The sequence below is a fragment of the Hippocampus zosterae genome, chromosome 8, assembly GCF_025434085.1.
Source record: "Hippocampus zosterae strain Florida chromosome 8, ASM2543408v3, whole genome shotgun sequence".
Classification (NCBI taxonomy): domain Eukaryota; kingdom Metazoa; phylum Chordata; class Actinopteri; order Syngnathiformes; family Syngnathidae; genus Hippocampus; species Hippocampus zosterae.
In genome coordinates, this window is record NC_067458.1 from 5,118,028 (window position 1) to 5,140,632 (window position 22,605).

General features: G+C 42.7%; 2 protein-coding genes and 1 non-coding gene across 4 annotated transcripts in view; 2 read left to right on the forward strand and 1 right to left on the reverse strand.

Moving 5' to 3' along the window:
• The window catches only part of LOC127605636 (ephrin type-B receptor 1-like), a 152,037-nt gene that overhangs the window by 116,265 nt on the left and 13,167 nt on the right, over positions 1-22,605 (reverse strand). The window lies entirely within an intron of this gene.
• The window catches only part of LOC127605690 (uncharacterized), a 130,897-nt gene that overhangs the window by 77,556 nt on the left and 30,736 nt on the right, over positions 1-22,605 (forward strand). The gene's annotated exons all lie outside the window — the stretch shown is intronic.
• On the forward strand, positions 6,843-6,914 carry trnap-cgg (transfer RNA proline (anticodon CGG)). The gene has a single exon. It is a non-coding gene; the product is annotated as a tRNA-Pro (tRNA).

Here is a 22,605-nt window from a genome sequence, read left to right on the forward strand (position 1 = left end):
CGGCTAAGATAAGTGGACACATGGATCAATACATGAACGAAGCGCAGAACGGCATTGTTAGAGATACCAGAGGAGCCAAACATCAGCTCCTGGTTGACAGAACAGTCGCACAAGACTGCAGGTCCCGACGTACCAACCTGTGCACAGCTTGGATTGATTACAAGAAAGCCTATGACTCGATGCCACATACATGGAGTGGCTAGAGAGGGCTGGCCTGAAGGACAGCACAGAGGCACTCATCCTGGCTGCTCAGGAACAGGCCTTGAGCACCAGAGCCATCGAGGCGCAGATATACCACACCAGACAAGACCCAAGGTGTAGGTTGTGCAAAGAGGCACCTGAGACGATCCAACACATAACTGCAGGGTGTAAGATGCTGGCAGGGAACGCCTACATGGAACGCCATAACCAGGTGGCTGGCATAGTCTACCGAAACATCTGTGCGGAGTATGCGCTGGAAACCCCAAGGTCAAAATGGGAAACACCTCTGAAGGTGGTGGAGAATGACAGAGCGAAGATCCTGTGGGACTTCCAGATCCAGACTGACAAGATGGTAATGGCGAACCAACCAGATATCGTGATCATAGATAAAGGGCAGAGGAAAGCCGTTGTAGTGGATGTAGCGGTCCCAAGTGATGGAAACATCAGGAAGAAGGAACATGAGAAACTCGAAAAATACCAAGGGCTCAGAGAGGAGCTGGAGAGAGCCTGGAAGGTAAAGGTGACAGTCGTGCCTGTGGTGGTCGGAGCACTCGGGGCAGTGACCCCCAAACTAGATGAGTGGTTGCAACAGATCCCTGGAACAACATCGGACCTCTCAGTCCAGAAATGTGCAGTGCTGGGAACAGCAAGGATACTGCGCAGAACCCTCAAGCTTCCTGGCCTCTGGTAGAGGACCCGAGCTGAATGAGGGACGGACACCACCCGAGGGGTGAGATGAGGATTTTTTTTTTTAATGAAAAAAATCTTCATTGCGGTCTCGCTACTTATTGTTTTTTGTTTTTTTTTTTTTTACCTCCGCCAAAGAAATTTAGCTCTGAGCAAAATGACTCGACAGAGTTGCTTTTTTTTTGTTTGTTTCGTTGTCGGCAATGTATGAATTTGTGTCAAAATACACTCAGCGGCCACTTGATTAGATACCTTTAGAAAGACAACACACAATGATATATTAGAGCTGTCAAACGATTAAAATATTTAATCTAATTAAAAATGCAATTGTCATAATTAACTCAAATGAACAAAAAAATTAATCGTGATTACTCACATATTTTTTATCGTTTCTGAATTTCCTTTTACATTTTTTGTCCTATTTTTCCCCATTTTAATGCTCTCATCAACTTGTAATCATGAATCAGTTTTCCAAATGCAAATATTTACTGTAATAATTTCAATTTTCAATTTTACATGAACATTTTTCACTTGGAGCAGTTGTTCACACATAATCTCTCACACAATATTACTGTCCATCAACAACAGTGAATAAAAATATTTTGTCACACAACAGCTTTTTTAATGAAATCAAAACAGAGCAATATAACATTATAAAGTGCACATCTAAGGTAAACTAGTACTCAGCCTATAGTGGATTTAAACCATGGTTGCATACTTCGTTTTTCTCAAGTTTGCTTTGAACACAGCAGTCTGTTTCTGGATGTTTGTTTGGAAAATAACGAGACCCGGGACACCAGTGTTCGTTATGTGCCGTTGTATTCAAAACTGCCGGCCGTATAAACAAGCGCAAGCATTCCCCCGTGCTGCTGGGGCAAACCATTCTGAAAGAGGTGGGTTTCACTCCCCCTAACAAAGTCAGGCTATGTTGATTATGTTGGTACTTCTTGCGCGGAAGTCTCTCTACGGTTTTTGTGTCTACCTCATTTCGGATAACTACACTTGGTTCGATGACAACACTGGAGACATTTTATTTTTGCTAGGTCGCTACCACTGCACCGCTGAACTTTCGTTGTCATGTCATCGCCTCTGCGCACCGTCACTGTCAGACGAACACAGAGAAGCTCCACCCGCTCTATTTATATGGATACGGAACGCTGTAACCTTCCACACAAAATAGTTCCAAACAAGTAACAATCGCGTCAGTGGCATACATCGTATACCTGTATGATACACAGAGAGAGAAGAACAGGTAACTTTAATCTTGTCAGTGGAGCAATCTGGCAACTTTTTAAAAGTAAACTTTCCATTCATAAACTCTTTAAGTATCCGTTTTCGGTGTCTCGCGCTGCCATGGCTGGCAAAACAGACATGGGCGTGGACTTCTGCAGCGCGCTTGTTGTTTTGTTCTGGTGTATTTATAGACCAACGTAACATCCGCTTGTGACGTGTCTCGCGTTAATCTCGCGAGAAAAAATTTAATCCCGTTAAAATTCATTTAAATTAATGCCAATAAAAATGCGCTAAACTGACAGCTCTAATATATATATATATATATATATATGGTAGTCCAGTGGTTAGCACGTCGACTTCACAGTGCACTGATTCATTTGATCCACAAATGAATCAGATCCCCACATTATGTGGATGACCAAATGCGTTTTGTTCGTACCGTACAAACCAGAGTTAACACAAATCTGATGGCATGTACGCCAACTTATAGTGGTGGGAAGAATTCACCAATAAAATGTACCTGTTCTTCAATACTTGACTTGACTTGACATCTTAACCTTCTCTGGGTTGGGTCTATGTTGCACTCTAAATGAGCTTGCATTCAAACGTTCAGGAAACTTTCATGGTTAGTTGGAGCCAAGTCTAATGAGAACAAAATGTAACCTTGTTTTTCATGGTCCATAGGTGTATTAGTGGGTACCGTAACTGCACATCATTCTAATTAACAGCACACCCCTCTTTGTGCAAAATAGGAAATGCTATCATCAGCCTAATTGCATGTGACTTATTGCAGGCTGTGGCTTGCACCTATCACCACACCTATTAAATCTATGCTGAGCCAAAACATAAAATCAAAATCCATTTAATTGCTGAAGGAACAGCAGCTAAATCTGTATGGTACTATAGATCTTAGAAAGCCTGTTAAAAGCTTGGTGAGGCCTGCATGTAATTTGACGATATCAAACTACTTTCATAACAGCTGCTGAAATTGTATTACTTGGTGTGATTTCCAATGGCTGCTGCAAATGGTAACATTAGATCATTGTATGCTAATTACCCTTACGTTCCCCCACCAAATTGCTCTGCGGTCCAAAGAGGGCCAATTAGTTCTGATGTACAGTATATGTTAGTGGATGTGTTGGTTTGTGTGCTGCATAAAAGCACATACTATGTGGCATGACCACCTACAGAATGTAAGGTTTTGTGGTTAAAGAACACCAACAGCGACACCATGTTGACAAGGCAAACATTAAACACGTTAAAGGCCTTCCTGAAGTTTCAAACATCAAACTACTCACAAAGAGACATTTGTTGACTAATTCATGTGGACTGACACAATGTCACGAAATGACATCTAAGTCTGGACCATTCCGAAACACTTGCACCGACACCTAATGGATGTAAGTCGCTTACCTATTTGTGTGAAAGAATAAAAAATATAAGAAATAGTTCTCAGTGTGATGCAGTGCAGTTTTGAACTACAACCATGATAATGAACTCATTATTCTTACCTTCCCGGGCTGGACAGTGTTAATCAAAACTGAACATTATTATTTCTATCCATCCGTCCATTTTTCAATCTACATATCCTTACAATGGTCACGGGCACGCTGGAGCCTCTCCCAGCTGTCTTCCGACAGGGGATGCGCTACACCCTGTGAACTTCCCAGCCAATCACTGGACACACATTGACAAATAAATATCCACGCTCATAATCACACTTAGGGACAATTTGGAGTGCCCAATAAAACTGCCATGCATGTTTTTTGGAATATGGGAGGAAATGGGAGTACTCGGAGAAAACCCACGCACACCTGGGAAGAACATGTAAACTCCACATGGGAAGGTCGGAGCTGGAAAACGAACTCTGCACGTCTGCACTGTGAGGCGTACGTGTTAACCAGTCGAACACCGTGCTGCCCCATTATTCTTTCTAAAGGGAGAATACTTGATACTGCTCTTATATTTGATGCAACTGCATTATGCAAGGGGTCATAATGTTTTAGCAGGTGGTGTTTAATAAGAGACTGCAAAGAAAGACTATAAAGCATTCACTCTGGACTGATGCTCCGGCACCTTTTAAAAACCCAGATTTTGCACAGCCAGGCACCCTTAGCGACAAGAGCTACCCCTTGTCCAAAAATGACAGTCTCATTCGTTAAGGTTCACATTCGAGGTCAGTTAATCAGCTCACCCTGACCTCTCACAAGCATGTATTCAGCAGTTTTAAAACACATTGTATCAGCAAAAAAAATTGGATAACTTTAAAACATCGTGGAGAAAATTACAATTCCGCTCCATGAGCAAGACAAATGCATTTTAGAACATAATTTCAAGCTTTCAGGTGTTTTCATTGGAATTTTTGATCAGTTTTCAATGCCGTGACGATCCACAGCGGAGAAAAATAATAGAATAGATGCATCACTATGGAGGTGCGCAACCATTCAGAATCTATAATCTTAGGTTGGCATAAAGAAAAACCCGAGGAAGCACAAGTGTAGAATGCTGCGGTCAAAGTGGGGCAATGAGCGTGCAATACAAAATCAATATGCTGCTTTGATATTGGGCTCCATGTGAAGTGGAAGAGGATCTAATGAAAAGCACATCGAGCAGAGACATGGCACATTACCTGATACATCTGATCTTTGACTTTGAAACCATATGGGATAAGCACAATTTGTATACATTTTGCTTTCACTGACAAAAAAAGATACACCAAAAAACCTCTGTGGTGAACCAGGGCCTATAGTTTGGCAAAAACTAAAATGTGGTAGAGGATATTTACCAACACCAAATTCAGTTTTTAAATTTGCAGGTACACCGGGCTGGAATTTATTAGCCAGCTGATTCAACATCTTTGAGAGGAGATGTGCCTTGACATGAAACTTCCAAGCAAGTCCCATGTTACTGTGACAAAAATCAAGCTATCAAGTCAAGGCCACACAAATGTTCAAGCAAGTTGAAGGTTAAGAACGAGTCAAATCATATAAGATTGCACAGTCACAATTACATTCAGTACATTAAATTCCCACGTTGGCAACCTTTCCCCCAGTTTCTTTTTTGGAGGTAGCTGTCTTTGCATATTTCATTATCCACACTGCTTACCCTCACAAGGCTTGCAGGCTTGCTGGAGTCTACCCCTGCTGTCTTTGGGTAGTTGGCAGGGGACACCCTGAAATGGTTGCCAACTAATCGCAGGGCACACATGCACAACCATTCTCACTCATAATCACACGACAGGGACAATTTAGAGTGTTCCATGAACCTATCAAGCAGGTTTCTGGAATATGGATGGAAACATAGAAAAACACGGGGAAACATAAAAACTCCACATAGTAGTCGAACACTGGACTGCACTGAGGGGCAGACATACGAACCAGTCAAACACTGTTCAAGCACTTCATTAGAATGGGGGTGAGTGCGCCCGGGCGGTAATCATTATAACTGGAGGAAGATGACTTTTTCAGGACCGGGATGATCGTGGTGGTTTTGGGGGCATGTTGGGACAACAGCTCAATGAGGTGTTGAAGATTTCGGTGAAGCTCCTCAGCACAGTCTTTCAGGACACGACCAGGGATGTTGTCAGGGCCTGTCGCATTCCGTGCGTTTGTCCCTCTGAAGGTCTTCTCACGCTATCCCGGGAAAGCGTCAGCACCTGGTCACCAGGAGGAAGTGGGGTCTCCTGTGCTGGGGTGTTGTTGTTCACCTCAAAGTGGGCGAAGAATTCATTCAGTTTGTTCAGTAGAGAGAAGGAGTTGTCACAGTGGAGAGGGCTTATAGTCCATGATGAATTGGATCCCACGCCACAGGTTCTCGCTTTGGGTGGGAGAGGTACCGGGTTGAAATCCCGGACGAACCCGTATTTAACTGGGACTGAATACATCAAAATAGACTCCTGAACTTAAAATGGCACTATGTCAATGTCTACAGTTGGAAAAACTAGCACTATGTCACAGCAGTGTGGCTCGTTGGTCGAGGGGTATGATTCTCACTTTGGTTGTGAGAGGTCCTGGGTTCAATTCCTTGAAGGGCCCTTTATTACATTTGACTCGGAAAGTCAAATGTAATAAAGGGCACTTTTTTGAAATTGGAATGCCAAGGTGCGAGAGAGTTAAATCCCGGATGACCCTGAATTGACCTGGGACGGGATACATCAAAATAGTTTAATCCACTTACAAAGGCAATGTGTCAAAGTATGCAGTGGGAAAACTAGCACTCCGTCAAGTTAATGTAACTTCTTGGTCTGGGGTTATGATTCTTGTTTCAGGTGAGAGAAGTCCCGGGCACGTTCAATTCCTGGACGTGCCCTTATTTTTATATTAACATATCCTGTATTTCCCTATCCCATCTTTTTCCATTTTCAAACATTTTTGAAAAAGCTGTAGGGAGCCACTAGGGTGGCGCGAAAGAACCGCATGTGTCTCCGGAGCTGCAGGTTGCCGACCCCAGTCCAGGGTTAGGCTTCTCGCTTAGGGTGCAGAGGTCCTGGGTTTAATTCCTGTGCACGCCCTTTATTACATTTGACTCAGTAAACCGAAGTAATTTTGTGAAATTGGAATGCCAATAGGTCAAGGTCCACTCTAGTAAAAATAGCTTTGGGTCATCTGCATGTTGGTCGATGCGTATGGTTCTCACTATGGATGGCCGCGGTACCCGGACGAACCCGTATTTAACTGGAACTGAATACACTGGGAAAAACTAGCACTAGGTCACAGCAGTGCGGCTCGTTGGTCTAGGGGTATGATTCTCGCTTCGGGTGTGAGAGGTCCTGGGTTCAATTCCCCGATGAGCCCTTTATTACACGTGACTCAGTAAATCAAAGTCATGAAGTGAATTTTGAATGCTAAGAGGAAAAGGTTCACTCTGGTGAAAATAGCAGTGAGCCATTTATACATTGGTCGAGGGCTATAAATTTCACCTCAGGTCTAAGTAATTTTGTGAAATTGGAATGCCAATCGGTCAAGGTCCACTCTGGTCAAAAAGCTTTGGGTTATCTACATACTGGTCGAGGCGTACGGTTCTTGCTCTGGGTGTGAGAGGTCCCCGCTCCAAATCCCGGAGGAGCCTGTTTTTAACTGGGACTTAATACATCAAAATAGTTTCCTCAACTTACAAAGGTAATGTGTCAAAGTCTGCCGTCGGAAAACTAACACTACATCAATCGAGTGTGGCTCATTGGTCTAGGGCAGTTCCTTCGGGGGGCATGACAGAAAATAATTGAGAACCATTGGTCTAGGGGTATGGTTCTCGCTTAGGGTGCCAGATTTGCTAGGTTCAGTTCCTTGATGTATTCTTTATTACATTTGACTCCGGGGGTTGATCGAAAAGTAGATCTTCGGTCAAAAAAGTTTGAGCACCCCTGGTCTAGGTGTATGATTCTTGCTTCGGGTGCGACAGATCCCGAGTTCAGTCCTGTACGCACCCATTATTACATTTGACTCAGTAAATCGAAGTCCTTTTGTGAAATTGGAACGCCAATAGGTCAAGGTCCACTCTGGTGAAAATAGCTTTGGGTCATCTGCATGTTGGTCGAGGTGTGTTTCTCGCTTTGGTTGTAAGAGATCCCGGGTTCAAATCTTGGATGATTTCATATTTAACTGTGACTGATTACATCAAAATAGTTTCCTGAACTTAAAAAATGGCACTGTGTCAAAGTCTACAGTGGGGAAAACTAGCACTATGTCACAGCAGTGTGGATAGGGGTCGGCAACCCAAAATGTTGAAAGAGCCATATTGGACAAAAAAAAGCAAAAAACTAATATGTCTGGAGCCGCAAAAAAATAAAAGCCGACTGTAAAACCTACGATGAAGGAAACACATGCTGTACGTACTGTATGTAGGAGACTGGACTGTCTCAGAATTGTTTATTTATTCCTTTGTCGTGTGTTCACAAACGCCCCCAGAGAATTTATTTTGTGATTTCCTCGCTTGAGTTTTTGTTTTGGTGCATTATTTTCGCTTTTCTTAGTGTCAGTGAAATGACCATTAATTTCCGTTTTTCAGAGGCTGTCTTTGAACGCCTCCCGAGTCGAACGAGAAGAGAGAAGGCACGGAGTCGGACGCTAGACGTGTCTGGGTTTGTCGAGACTGTTAAAAGTATAAATAAAGTGTACATTTAAAAAAAAACACCACAGCTCTCCCTTTTCGGAGCTGCAACATGTATCTATATCTATTTGAGCTATATTAGCCTACTATGAAAATCTTTTTCCATTTTCAAACATTTTTATAAAGCTCCAGGGAGCCACTAGATGTCGTTAAAGAACCGGATGCGGCTCTGGAGCCGCTTGTTGCTGACCCCCGGTCTAGGGGTATGATTCTCGCTTTGGATGTGAGAGGTCCTGGGTTCAATTCCAGGACAAGCCCTTTTTTACATGTGACTCAGTAAATCAACGTAATGAAGTGAATTTTGAACGCTAAGAGGGAAAGTTTCACTTTGGTGAAAATAGCGTTGGGTCATCTACACGTTGGTCGAGGGCAATAATTTTCGCCCCAGGTGTGAGAGAATTCAAACCCCGGACGAGCCTGAATTTAACTGGGACTTAATACATCAAAAAAGTTTCATCAACTTACAATGGCAATGTGTCAAAGTATGCAGTGGGAAAACTGGCACTACGTCAATTGAGTGTGGCTCATTGGTCTAGTAGGGGTTGGCAACCCAAAATGTTGAAAGAGCCACATTATATAGAGCCACCATGCATCTTCTACAACTGCCCTGACAGCATCCATCTGTGGAGGGTCAAACTGTTGACATATGTTTCACTGACACCACTCTCGGAGGCATCCGGCAGCCAATAAGACACTGCTATCTCGGAGGGTGCAACAGGGGAGACGCAAGCTTGCACGGGATGACACTTTGGCATGCCAACATGAAGACTGATATACTGCAGGGTGACATGCTGTATAAAATGGAGGAGTTACTAGTAGAGGCCAAAAGGGAGGCAAGACCACACACTGTAAATGTATCAAGGCGCAAATGAACTTTTTCGAATCGCAGTTTTGCAAATCAATTATTTCATTTGAGGAGCATTGTTGCAATTATGAGGAGCAATTTTTTTGCAAGGCCTGAAGCAAGAATTTTGTCAAACAATAAAAGTATGACAATATAACAGGGAAGTTTTATCGCAATCCAATATTTCAGTGTTTTGAGTATCCTCCGGAAAATTAACCTGAATAAATATTTGGGTGCTTGATTAAAGAGCAATTATGAATACAAAAAAGAAAATCAGACATTTTATGTTATCTAAAAGGACCAAGTGGTTTCCTAATTTATATAATGAGCCGAGTTTTTTTTCTTCAAATCACATTGTGCATGTCACTCAGCCGTATTTTCCTGTCTAGAAATACTTTCCGTCAGGAAATTTCAAGCACAAATAGCACATTTCACTTTAAACTGTAAAGCTTTTTTTGGATCTAAAACATAAGTACCGTATTTTCCGCACGAAAAGACGCACTGGATTATAAGGCGCACCTTCAATGAATGGCTATTTTGTAATTTGTTTCATATATTAGACGCTTTGCACTCTACAATGTGTCCATTAGATGGTGCTACGCTCCTTCCATTCAACTTGAGAGGCATTTATGACCCCCTCTGAAAAATGTAAATTAACTGCTACTGTACTTAAATGAAACTACGAAAATTGGAAATAATCAATCAAAACAGAAAATCAAGCGAGGAAATCACAAAATAAATTCTATATCCCCCCCCCCCCCACCCCCCTACAGAATGTATTTTGTGATTTTCTCGCTTGATTTTCTTCGTGGTTTCATTGAAGTAAGAATTAATTTACGTTTTTCGTAGGCGGCGAAGAACACCTCTCGAGTGGAAAGGAAGAAAGCACTGAGACTGACAAAGCCGTACAGTACCTGTACTTGCTGAGACTGTGAAAACCATTCATAAAATCTGCGTTTAAAAAAAATAAAACCACAACCACAGCTCTCATTCTTTCAACAAACTCAGGTGTGTCTTTGTCCTTCCCTTAATTTCTTCGTGTTCATGACCGCCTTCGAAAAACCCCTTGGCATTTCCTTTATCGTAGCTCCAAGAATACAATCAGATAAGATAAAATAAGAAAACCTTTAAAAATCTCACAATGGAGAAATTATGTAGCAAATTATGCAGCAAAGTTATGAGAGGAAGAAATAGAAGAACAAAATAAATAGAAGCTGCTGGAAAGACAGCCACTCTAGCAGCGCCATCTTGAAGTCAAAATAACACAACAAGATGTCAGTGTAGTTATTTATTCCTTTGTTGTGTTCACAAATGATGAAATCACAATATAAATTATGTAGGGGGAGGGGGAAATATAATTTATTTTGTTATATCCTCTCTTGCTTTTCAGTTTTGATGTATTATTTTAAATTTTTGTTGTTTCATTGAAGAAATCGTTAGTTCACGTTTTTCGGTGGTGGTCTTGAACGCCACTCGAGTCGAACGGAAGAAATCACGGAGATAGACAAAGATGAGACGTACCTGTATTTGTTGAGACGGTTTTAAAAAATTAACACCACAGTTCTCCTTTTTTCGGAGCTGCAACACATACTTAATTAATAAAGCAGTGACACAGTTCACTGAACCAACAGCAAGTTATAACATTGGAAGCATGTCTCCAGAACGGAGCCATGGAGTTGATGTATTACGGTAATGACCATACAAAAGACGCACCGGATTTTAAGGCGCTCAGTGAGCTTTTAAGAAAAAGCGCACCAAAAAAAGACTTTTTGGTCTGGACAGCACATGGTCCACACCTACTGGCTAAAGAAACTCACAGCACTCCATGAGCGCCTAGCAGCACAAATTAACCAGCTGCTGAGGGATGGGACTCACCCAGGATGGCTAACCGAAGGGCGAACGATCCTGATCATGAAGGATCCCTCAAAGGGTGCGGTCCCATCCAACTATCGGCCAATAACCTGTCACTCCACAACATGGAAGCTCATGTCAGGCATCATTGCGGCTAAGATAAGTGGACACATGGATCAATACATGAGCGAAGCACAGAAGGGCATTGGTAGAGATACCCGAGGAGCCAAACATCAGCTCCTAGTTGACAGAACAGTCGCACAAGACTGCAGGTCCCGACGTACCAACCTGTGCATAGCCTGGATTGATTACAAGAAAGCCTATGACTCGATGCCACATACATGGATCACTGAATGCTTGGAGTTGTATAAGGTGAACAGGACACTAAGAGCCTTCGTTGCGAACTCGATGAGGATGTGGAAAACCACACTTGAAGCCAATGGCAAGCCACTTACCCAAGTGTCCATCAAATGTGGCATATACCAAGGTGATGCACTCTCCCCACTGCTGTTCTGCATAGGACTGAACCCCCTAAGCCAAGTAATCACCAAGACAGGCTATGGATACCGCCTCAGAAATGGAGCTACAATCAGTCACCTCCTCTACATGGACGACATAAAGCTGTATGCTAAGAGCGAAAGGGACATAGACTCCCTGATCCACACAACCAGGATCTACAGCAGCGACATTGGGATGTCATTCGGGCTTGAGAAATGTAGTCGGATGGTGACTAAGAGAGGAAAGGTAGTCCGAACTGAAGGGGTCTCACTCCCTGAAGGAACAAAAGCAGACATTGAGGACAGCTACAAGTACCTCGGTATACCACAAGCCAATGACAACCTCGAACTGGCAACAAGGAAAGCGGCTACGGCCAAATACCTCCAGCGAGTGAGCCAAGTCCTAAGAAGCCAGCTCAATGGCAAGAACAAGACCCGGGCAATAAACAACTATGCCCTGCCAGTGATCAGATACCCTGCATGAATAATAAGGTGGCCAAAGGAAGAGATTCAGACCACGGACATTAAGACCCGAAAGCTCTTAAGCATGCATGGAGGGTTCCATCCCAAATCCAGACCCCTGAAACTGTACGCAAGCCGAAAGGAAGGAGGCCGGGGACTAGTGAGTGTGAGAGACACCGTCCAGGAGGAAACATCCAAGCTCCATGAATACATCAAGGAGAAGGCTCCAACGGATGACGTACTCAGAGAATGTCTCAGACAATGGGGAACAGAGGATGAGGAGCTGGAAGAGGGACCATCATGGGGGGACAAGCCCCTACACGGGATGTACCACCGGACCATAACTGAAGTGGCTGATCTCAAGAAGTCCTATCAGTGGCTAGAGAGGGCTGGCCTGAAGGACAGCACAGAGGCGTGAGACGAGGAATTTTTTTTAATTTTATATATACCGTATTTTCACGACTATAAGGCGCCATTAAAAGTCTTAAATTTTCTCCAAAATGGACAGGACGCCTTATGGTGCGGAGCGTCCTTTATATGCGCTGAGTTCCAAAATCTGACTGACAGCCGACACGCTGTTTATATAGAGAAAAGGCGGAAGTGACTGTGAAAGAAGTCGGCCAATCAGGGAAGGGTGGGCGTGTATATATACATATATGGAGAGGGAGAGAGAGAGAGAGAGAGAGGGAGAGAGAGGACAGACAAGCTAGTCCGCCAATGGTGAAGGGTGGGCGTGTAAGTGGACGCCTCAAGCCAGTACCAACACTTGTATAGCGTGTGGCAATGTGCATTGTTGCAAAACAACTCCGGTTTTGGTTTCTAAGAACCCCTGAAAATAAATTCGACAAAGAGACATGCCTACGAAGCTCAGTTAAAACTTAAAGCCACCGGTTATGCTTTTGGCATGCGTGACCATCTCACAGCAGCGGTGAAAAATCAAGTCAAGCAAATGAACTCTGAGCTTGCCGTTATTCCCGGAGGCTTGACTAAAGAACTCCAACCGCTGGACATTGGCATCAACCGGGCGTTCAAAGTAAAGTTGCGAACAGCATGGGAACAATGATCGATGGCAAACACAACTTTACAAAGAGTGAGAGGCAGCGCTGGGCGAGTTACGCCACAATACGCAACAACGAGAGGGAACGCTGCGTTTTTGATGGATTACGGTACTTGCACAATTGTTCAATTCTTTCTACACACACACGCGCTGCCACCATGTTTCGCTCTGTTCTTTACTTTCAAATGTGGGAAAGCTTCATACGAGAGAAATGTTGACTTTGCTGTTGCTACTCCTTCTTTCCACTCGGCAATGCGTAGCAACTCACACTAGCATGTGATGCATTCAATGACAACTGAGATGTGCAGTCCTCTGCTTCTGATACAGAGGATGAGGACTTTGATGGATTTCTGGGTGATGATTGATCGAAAAACGTGAGAACATTGTACGATGGCTAAATAAAATACACCCGAACTCAGTTCTGCTTTCGTTGCCTTTTTAAAAACGTGTTTTTATCTTATCTGTATGTCTTGGCATGCTACCGTATGCTTCAAGCTAACGTGTTAGAGTGCGCGCATGCATGCCGTATGTTTAAGCTGGCGTATGTTTTACCACTGTAAAACTGCGGCTATTCGTACGATGCGTCCTGTGTATGTGTAAAATACAGAAATGTCACGCATTAATGAGACTGCGGCCATTAGTACGATGCGTCGAATAGTCGTGAAAATACGGTATATTAAAAAAAATCCTCATCTCACCCCTCGGCGTGAGACGAGGAATTTTTTTTTTTATTTTATATATATATTAAAAAAAATCCTCATCTCACCCCTCGGGTGGTGTCCGTCCCTCATTCAGCTCGGGTCCTCTACCAGAGGCCAGGAAGCTTGAGGGTTCTGCGCAGTATCCTTGCTGTTCCCAGTACTGCACATTTCTGGACTGAGATGTCCGATGTTGTTCCAGGGATCTGTTGCAACCACTCATCTAGTTTGGGGGTCACTGCCCCGAGTGCTCCAACCACCACAGGTACGACCTGTCACCTTTACCTTCCAGGCTCTCTCCAGCTCCTCTCTGAGCCCTTGGTATTTCTCGAGTTTCTCATGTTCCTTCTTCCTGATGTTTCCATCACTTGGGACCGCTACATCCAATACAACGGCTTTCCTCTGCCCTTTATCTATGATCACGATATCTGGTTGGTTCGCCATTACCATCCTGTCAGTCTGGATCTGGAAGTCCCACAGGATCTTCACTCTGTCATATATATAAAGCGTATATATATATATATATATATATATATATATATATATATATATACGCTTGCGTAAGCCCGGTTTTTGTCATCATCAAAGCATGCAGTCAATTATATCTACTGCATTTGAAAAGTCATCTGATGGCTCTCTTCAGCCTATATGGAGTGCTTGAGCGCTGCTAGCACTTCATAAGGCTGGAGACGCCGCTAAACACTGGCAATTGTCTCCATCCAGTACAAAGTCAGCATCATTGTTTTTTAGCACCCCCAATTAGCAATTGAATGTGATTTCAGGATATCATTGTTTTGTTGAAATCGGTAGCTACTGCAAACAGCCCCTAGCAGGGTCAAGTCAGCTTTGGTGGCGTGTGTTACTGCTATGCATAACATTCATATCTGTTGCAGTGGTTAACTTCTTCTTGTCAGTGTACACATAAAGTGGGCACTCGAGGCAGAACAAAATGCCTTGAGCATTTTTTGGAAGTTCCTGAATTGCATTTCAGCCTTAAAGCAGACCTCCACTTCAAGCTAATGTAAAATAAACCTAGGTGATAACGCATCAACACTGCTAAGTCCGGACAGGAGAATGTGTTCCAACCCGATGTTGGAAAACAAAAAATGTTTAATTGTTCCACAGGAGTGACAATTTGCTCAATCAAATCACAAGGTAGTAGAAAGCCGCTGAAAATGACATTGAAAGTTGATTTTGTCTTGACATCAGTCTTCGAATCTTCCAAACCCATTTTCTTGTTCCTTTGATGGGATTTTGACATCTCAACTGTCATGCTGAGAAGTGACTGCCGAAGTAAACTTTTCATTCTCATTCCCCTGACGATCAATGCTGCCCTCGTTTTGCTGCAAAAATAGCTGCAGAAGCATCCTAAAACCGCAAATTCTAAATTATTTATTACTGTATCTTGAAATAATTAGAGTTGCTTTTCTGTCAGTCTTGGTGACCCCGGATGGAAATTAGTGGTCTATGCACAACTTCAGCATGCCCCTAAATAATTGTATTTAAAATATGAGATGCTGCGAGAAGTTTTTCATCCACTCACGCAAATGCATCCAGTAAATGTCTAGATTTGTTTTTTTCTGACATCCAGAATCAAAAGACTTTTATCGCTGAAACAAGGGCGGCCTTAACAGGATGTTGTGATGAAACAAGAGAAGAAATTAAAAAAGACACCACCGCATGATCAGCAAGACTTGAATGGGCATGAGTCGGAGTCAGCTTCTTGTTGCTTCCTTCAGCTAACTTGATCGCTACTCGATTCATACTGGCACCAATGGGACCCGTGGGCCCACAGAATGGAATAACTTGTCTAGCAAGGCAAAGTGATGCTTCATCATGCTTTACCGTCAGATTATTGTGACCAATAAGACACAGACAACACTGCCTGTTTTTGATTACTTTCTTGATCACAGATGTTTTCAGATGCCACCAATATCAAGAGACTTTCCTTTCAGGCCCTGCCGTTACCTTCATAAACACTTCACTCAAAATACAACATACAAGTGGTCAAGTTGAATCATCGCTATTGGTGAGTGAGATTTTTTTTTTTTAAATCTGTTTCTATGCCACCAGTCCTGCAAACTATGTGGTCACACAGTGAGTGGCACATTTTGTGGACCACTGCCAAACATACATCCAACCATTCATTTGCAACACTGCTTATCCTGAAGTGTGTCGCGGGAATTGCTGGAGCCTATCCCAGTTCACCTCGGGCAAAAGGCGGAACAACCCCTGAACTTGTCGCCAGCCAATCACAGGGCACCTTTCGAGACAAACAACCACACACACCCACATTCAAACGGTCATTGAGTTTGAACCAACCCCACGCTGCTCGCACACAACTTCTGTTCTGTTAACTATTTCTCAATACAAACAACGTAGGCTACATTTTATCTTAAAACAGATTTTATGTCAACTGAAGTATTTAAATCCATCCATTCATCCATTTTCCAATCCGCTTATCCTCACACGTGTCGTGGGGTGTGCTGGAGCCTATTCTAGCTGGAACCTATCCCAACCTGAACCAGTTGTCAGCCAATTGCAGGGTACACAGAGACTAAACCTCATTCGCGCTCACACTCACACTCACACCTCGGGACAATTTTGAGTGTTCAATCAGCCTGCCATGCATGTTTTTGGAATGTGGGAGGAAACCGGAGTACCCAGAGAAAATCCACAAACATGCCAACTCCACACAGGGAGGCCAGAGCTGGAATTGAGCCTGGTACCACTGCACTGTGAGGCCAACGTGCTAACCAGTGGTCCACCCAGTATTTAAATCGATACATTTTACTTTGTTTCTAAAGAGCGACTTAATGCAGCCTAAGGGAAATGTGGTTTAAACATGATTAATCGCATAAGAGACATATGATTATATTTTTTAATCACTTGACAGCACCAATTGTATGACTTTTGTCATGGAGTCTTTCAAGCCTTAATGTTAATGTGTGTAAATTATTTTAGTTAGATTTGTGCACAGCCATAGCTATGAATGTACCTGTGAAATACAATATCACAAAAACTTTTAAGTATTGTGGATATTATGACCATATGGGCCTGGACTGCTTCTGACAGGGCCAAAACCCCAAAAGACTAAAATATTGGCCTCTAACAAAGAACAATTAGCCAAGAGGATGATCACTGCCTATTCACCCCACCCCCAATAAACCAGAGGGGACAAATGCTGGACCGTTCGCCAGTCAGTCGGACAGCACATATAAACAGGTCGACCGATAACTGTTCGCTCTCTTTAGGATTTAAACTGTATAACTACAAACTGTTTATGTTGCTTCAAATCTTGCATTGTGAATTGAAAATACCTGTAGTTTCTGAAAGTATGGTATAAATACTGTGAAAAATGTGAATATTTACTTTCCAAGTCAACTTAACGTGTGCACCCCTCAATTGTCTCTCGCGCTCCTAAAATGTTATGTTAGGGGCCTGATAAAAATTGTTAGTCTGGTACTTTTCACACCAAGTACCACCTTAAAAAAAACATTCAGCTCTCCAAGTACCACCATCATGAGCAACATTAAAATACAATTGTGTAATAGGCCCAAATGTTCATCAAAAATCAGGCAGAGGTATCATTTCTAAAATGTATATCATGAAATATCATAGTCAACTACCGTAAGCTACAATTATGCACAGTACAACATAAAACACATATCAATACAGTACCACATAATGCAACCTGTTAAAGTTCGGCTTTTCGTTTCTAGTTTTTATTCATACCGATGGCAGACACAGTACAGCATACACTTGCTTTTAACATCAAGCATCCATTTTGTCCTCATTTCAGATTTCATTTCCTTTTGTTGACACAGGCGTCACCATCCAGCATGGCTCTCTGTCAGACCATATGCCCACAACAGAAGTCCTTAAGAGGCTGGCAACGGGCCCATTGACAAGTAGCAAATAAATAAATGGCCGCTATTGTGAATCATTTAAATGCTTTCTAATTTTCTCAAGTACAACATAGTGGAGTGTGACTGAAATCCCAAGCAGGTAGCATTGATTCTGTCCAAAGGTTTGGTTAATTACCAATGGATTGTACCCAGAATATACCAACGAGCAGCATGGCTGCGACTAATTGGACATAATATGAACAGGTGCCAACTAACACAAAATTTTCTTTGAACTATGAGACCAGGGGTCGGCAACTCAAAATGTTGAAAGAGCCATACTGGACGAAAAAAACAAAAAACAAATGTTTGGAGCCGCAAAATATTTAAAGCCTCATAATGAAGGCAACACATGCTGTATGTATCTATATTAGCTGTATTAGCCTACAATCAAAACAACTAAGTTGGCTACAAACACACAATGAGCCTTCAGGGTGAAATGTTTTTCCCCCTGCAGTGCATCCTGTAGAGCAGGGGGGCCCAACCTTTTTTGACCTAAGATCTACTTTTCGATCAACAACCCGTTACCACATACGTGTGCAATTACACACGCATGCCATAATGAGAAACAGCCATAATGGCCCCTAAGATGAACGTTGCCTGCCTGGCATCCTGCCCTGGTAATAGAAACGTGTGTTGCAGGCTATGACGCAAATCTTCGTTGACAGAAATGTTGAAATGTAATATTTATTAACATTTTTACAGCATAGGAAAACATTAAGAATGTTTGTATCATGTTTGTCCTCCTACAGAAACCATATTAAAACAAAAAATATATTTCCCTGCCACATCTTTTTCCATTTGCAAACATTTTGAAAAGGCTCCATGGAGCCACTTCAGCATTGCTGAAGAGCCGCCGCCGGCTCTAGCGCCGCATGTTGCCGACCCCCGCTTTAAGATATGAAGCCTCAAAACAGTGAGGCTTTATATCTTATGAATGATGTAATTTCAGTCAAATGAATCACGTTTCGATATGTGCTACAGAAATCCTAGATTGCTCGACATATCCTTGAAGCCTCAGCAAAATTTAACCCATCAAAATCAATGACGCTGAATATGAATTATTTTTACAGTTTAGCTGCAGCAACTACTGTACGATTAAAGGTCAACTTGTGTTTTAAATTCATTCGTCACAAAACTAAAATGATTTAAAAAAAAACACACTCAGTGTTTGATGTGTAGACCCGTTAGTCAAAATGGCTATTTGACTATTTGACGAAATAGCCTTCCTTTTTACACATGCAGATTATATTATTGTTACCCTTTAGTAAACAAAATAGGAGACATGATGTCTACTGAGAGATTTTGAAACAGGAAAAAAGTAATTTATTGAAAATTAACTAATATGGAGTTACTTTCTTTTTAATGGTCCATCAAAATTACAAACAAAAATAAACAAACAGGCCTCGACAAAAATGTCGTTTTGGGTTGGGTTTTTGATGTTGCCACTTGCTATGGTACTTTAATTCAGTCACCTTTATTTTGTCGTTTAGAATTGGGCATGCCCTGATGTCACTCAGTATTTCAGCTCGGGTTGTTCAGTGACACAATCTCATGATGTGAAGATTTTGTCCATGCCCTTCTCTCTGATGTTACTTTATCGTTCATCTCCAGCAGGGGTGGCCAAACCAGTTTGAGACCAAGAGCCAATTCTTTTTTACTGTGTTACTACAAAGAGCCAAATCATACACATGGGCACACATAAACATCACCCCATCCCTTCTTTAAACACACACACACACACACACACACACACACACACACGCACACACACACACACACACACACACCTCTGCTCAGCCAGATTTATTGTAAATGTCCAACAGTACTAAGACAACAGGCCAGTCATTTTCAATTATAATATTATGTGCACTGTCTTACACACACAAACTCTCAGTTCAACCAAGTCCACCAAAAAAAACAAAACAAAAAAAAGAGTGTTTCTCTTACTATGCATGTTGCTTAGCGCCTTAGTGCAGGGACGTCTGGCATTCCTTCTCTTGAACAATGCTCTTCAAGCACCTCAACAAGTCCAGCTGTCAAACTCATAAAGTTCGCAGACGACACCACAGTCATCCCTCTCATCAAAGACGGCGAGTCGGCGTACCGACAAAAAGTGGAGAAGCTGAAGCTCTGGTGCAACCGACACAACCTCGGGCTGAACACGCTCAAGACTGTAGAGATGATCGTGGACTTCAGGAAACATCCTTCACCACAGTTTCCCCTCACACTATCCAACTGCCCTGTGTCAACCGTCGAGACCTTCAAGTTCCCGGGATTCACCCAGGAGATGAAGTGGGAAGTCAACACCATCTCCATCCTGAAAAGGGCCCAGCAGAGGATGTACTTCCTGAGGGTGCCGAGGAAGCATGCCACAGGAGGTGCTACGTTCTACACGGCAGTCATCAAATCAATCCTGTGTTCTTCCATCATATAGCAGGTGCAATCACCGACAAATAAGCAGCAGGTGTGCAGGCGGCCGAAATGGAACGTCTGCCACATGGTGCCCAATACGGAACATTGGACAGTTAGGACGGTGGAAAAAATCATTGGCACCGCCCTACCCACTCTTGAGCACTTACACACTGCAAGAATCAAAATAAGGGCACGGAAAATGCTCCTGGATCCCCCGCACCCTGCCCACCACCTTTTCCAGCTACTCCCCTCAGGCAGGGGCTACCGATCCATGCGCACCAAATCCAGAAGACACTTAAACAGCTTCTTCCCTCTAGCCATTAACTGCCTAAACAGTCACTGAAATATACTCCACCGCACCAGACACTTCAAAGCGCTCAAGGACATCTGCACAATTGCACACTTCTTGTACTACAAATACTGCGACTGGTCACTTTAAAATGGTTCAATGATTTTCTGCACCAACTGTTCAACTGTCATAGTATTGTATTCTACCACTGATCACTTTAGCTCTGCTTGATACTTTGCACATTGTCCCATAGTTGTCAGTGGGTGGTACCACTGCACTATGGTTCACTTACATGACGAAATGTCCTTCCATACCTATTTGTCATGTCCTTGTTTACGATGATACACATGCAGCGTGTTATACCGGAGACAAATTCCTTTTGTGTTCTACATACTTGGCCAATTAAGTTGATTCTGATTCAGATTCTGAAATCTGGCTTATTTCGTTGTTGCCACTCAAAGCAAGCACTGTCTGCATGCAAGCTGCAGAGGTTACTTACTACTCGGGTCAGCCTGCCACATAGGGCAAACTTCTTTGCCCGAAGATCGACTTTTGAAGCGTCCAACCTCCCACGATCGACCCGTGCACGTGCAAGCATATATACACGCACGCACGCGAGCGGGCACCCAACTATGCACACGAGCGCATATACACGCACGCATGCACGACACGATGAGCAACAGCCACAACGGCCCCTCACATGAACAAAACCGGAACACATTGACACACAAATCTTTTTTTTTTCTTCTATTTCTTCCTCCAACCCTTGCGGTCGACTTGGGATCAGTCCGCTGGCTCCCGGACGATCGCGATGGACATAGTGGGCAGCCCTGCCTTAAAAGAAACTCTACATTGTTTCAATAAGCTCCCATTGAGTAGCCCTGGTACAATTATGTTGTAATAAAAAAGAAAAACTCAAAAAAAAAGTCACAAAAGTCTCTTGTTAGATTAAAAAAACATCTCTAAAATGGATGAACTTTGCCCTGATATGCCGTAAGTCTTGAAGTTCATCTATGAGGTCCGTGGGGCCGGAAAAAAAAAAGGACCAAACACCAACCTTGAGAACCATGCCAAAACATTATGTGCACCCCTGTTTATAATGCACATAACTTTTTGAAATATATAAATATATATTTTATAAATATGGAAAAAATACATTCGCACATATTGAGTCAAATGCATAACCTCTCAGCTGTGTAACGATGAATAAATGGATACGGCATTTTCAATGCAACCAACTTCGAAGCGCTGAAATGCAATGGATCTGAAAAATAACTATTAGGACATTTTTAAAAAGAGTGCTTCTTAGAATTCACTTTCTGAGCATGCTGAATGACTGGTTTTAAAATATACACACTGTGAAAAAAAGAGTGGTTTCAGTACTTTAAAAAAACATGCAATATTTGCAATAATATACTAATGAGTTACTTTTGTGAATTTCTGAAAATGTGCAGTAACTGACATGAATCATCAGGTGTGCCATGAAAAAGTTATTCAGTTGTGTGAAAATTCACAGCAGAGATGTGAAAATTCATCGTTAAGGAAATATTTTCACACAACCAGAACTCATTAATCACATCACAGTTAACATTGGAGGCGTCTTGTGGGAAACAAGTTATTATTTATAACTAAGTACTGTGTCTCATGCACGACACATTTTGATTCCCATCCCAATGCATGAACCCCGAGTCTCGACGCAATAAGTAAATATTCCTTCAAGTACCTGATAGGAGAACACAAACAGGTGAGCTGAAAATGCTGAAGGGAAAGAAATATTTAATAGTGAAGGCCTTGGAAAACAGACTGCGTCGAACCCAGTGGAATAAAATCTTCAGGGCTCATGTGAAGGATCTTGCAAGCTCCCTCTTTTCATCAGTTCAACTGTCTGTCTGTCTGTCTGTCACACTGATAACGTGCGCCGCTACATGAATATAGAAACAGCATCTTTAAAACATGAGCTGACGGAGCATGCTGTATGCAGTATGCAGGAGTAGCATGTATAGTGCGTAGGTGCCATCAAAGAGAACATCGCCTCACGATATGTGCCTCACATTTGTCAAGGCCGCCCCCCGAGGTCCTCTTGGAGGTGCAGTGTTGTTGGTTGAGTGGATATGCAGATTAGGGTGGAATTACCGACATTTCAATGGATGTTGCTCTCTCAGTTTTTCTCCTCAGCGATCCACCTTGGGCTGGTGACAGGACAACACATCCAGCCCCGACTCGAGACTTTTGGTCTTGGCTTAATTTTTTTTTCTTATCCTTACAATACCCACACAAACATTTATCCCCACACATTCCACGACTGACATAACTGATTGTTTACATATATGTGTGCAGAATTTATTTAACCCTTTCATGGAC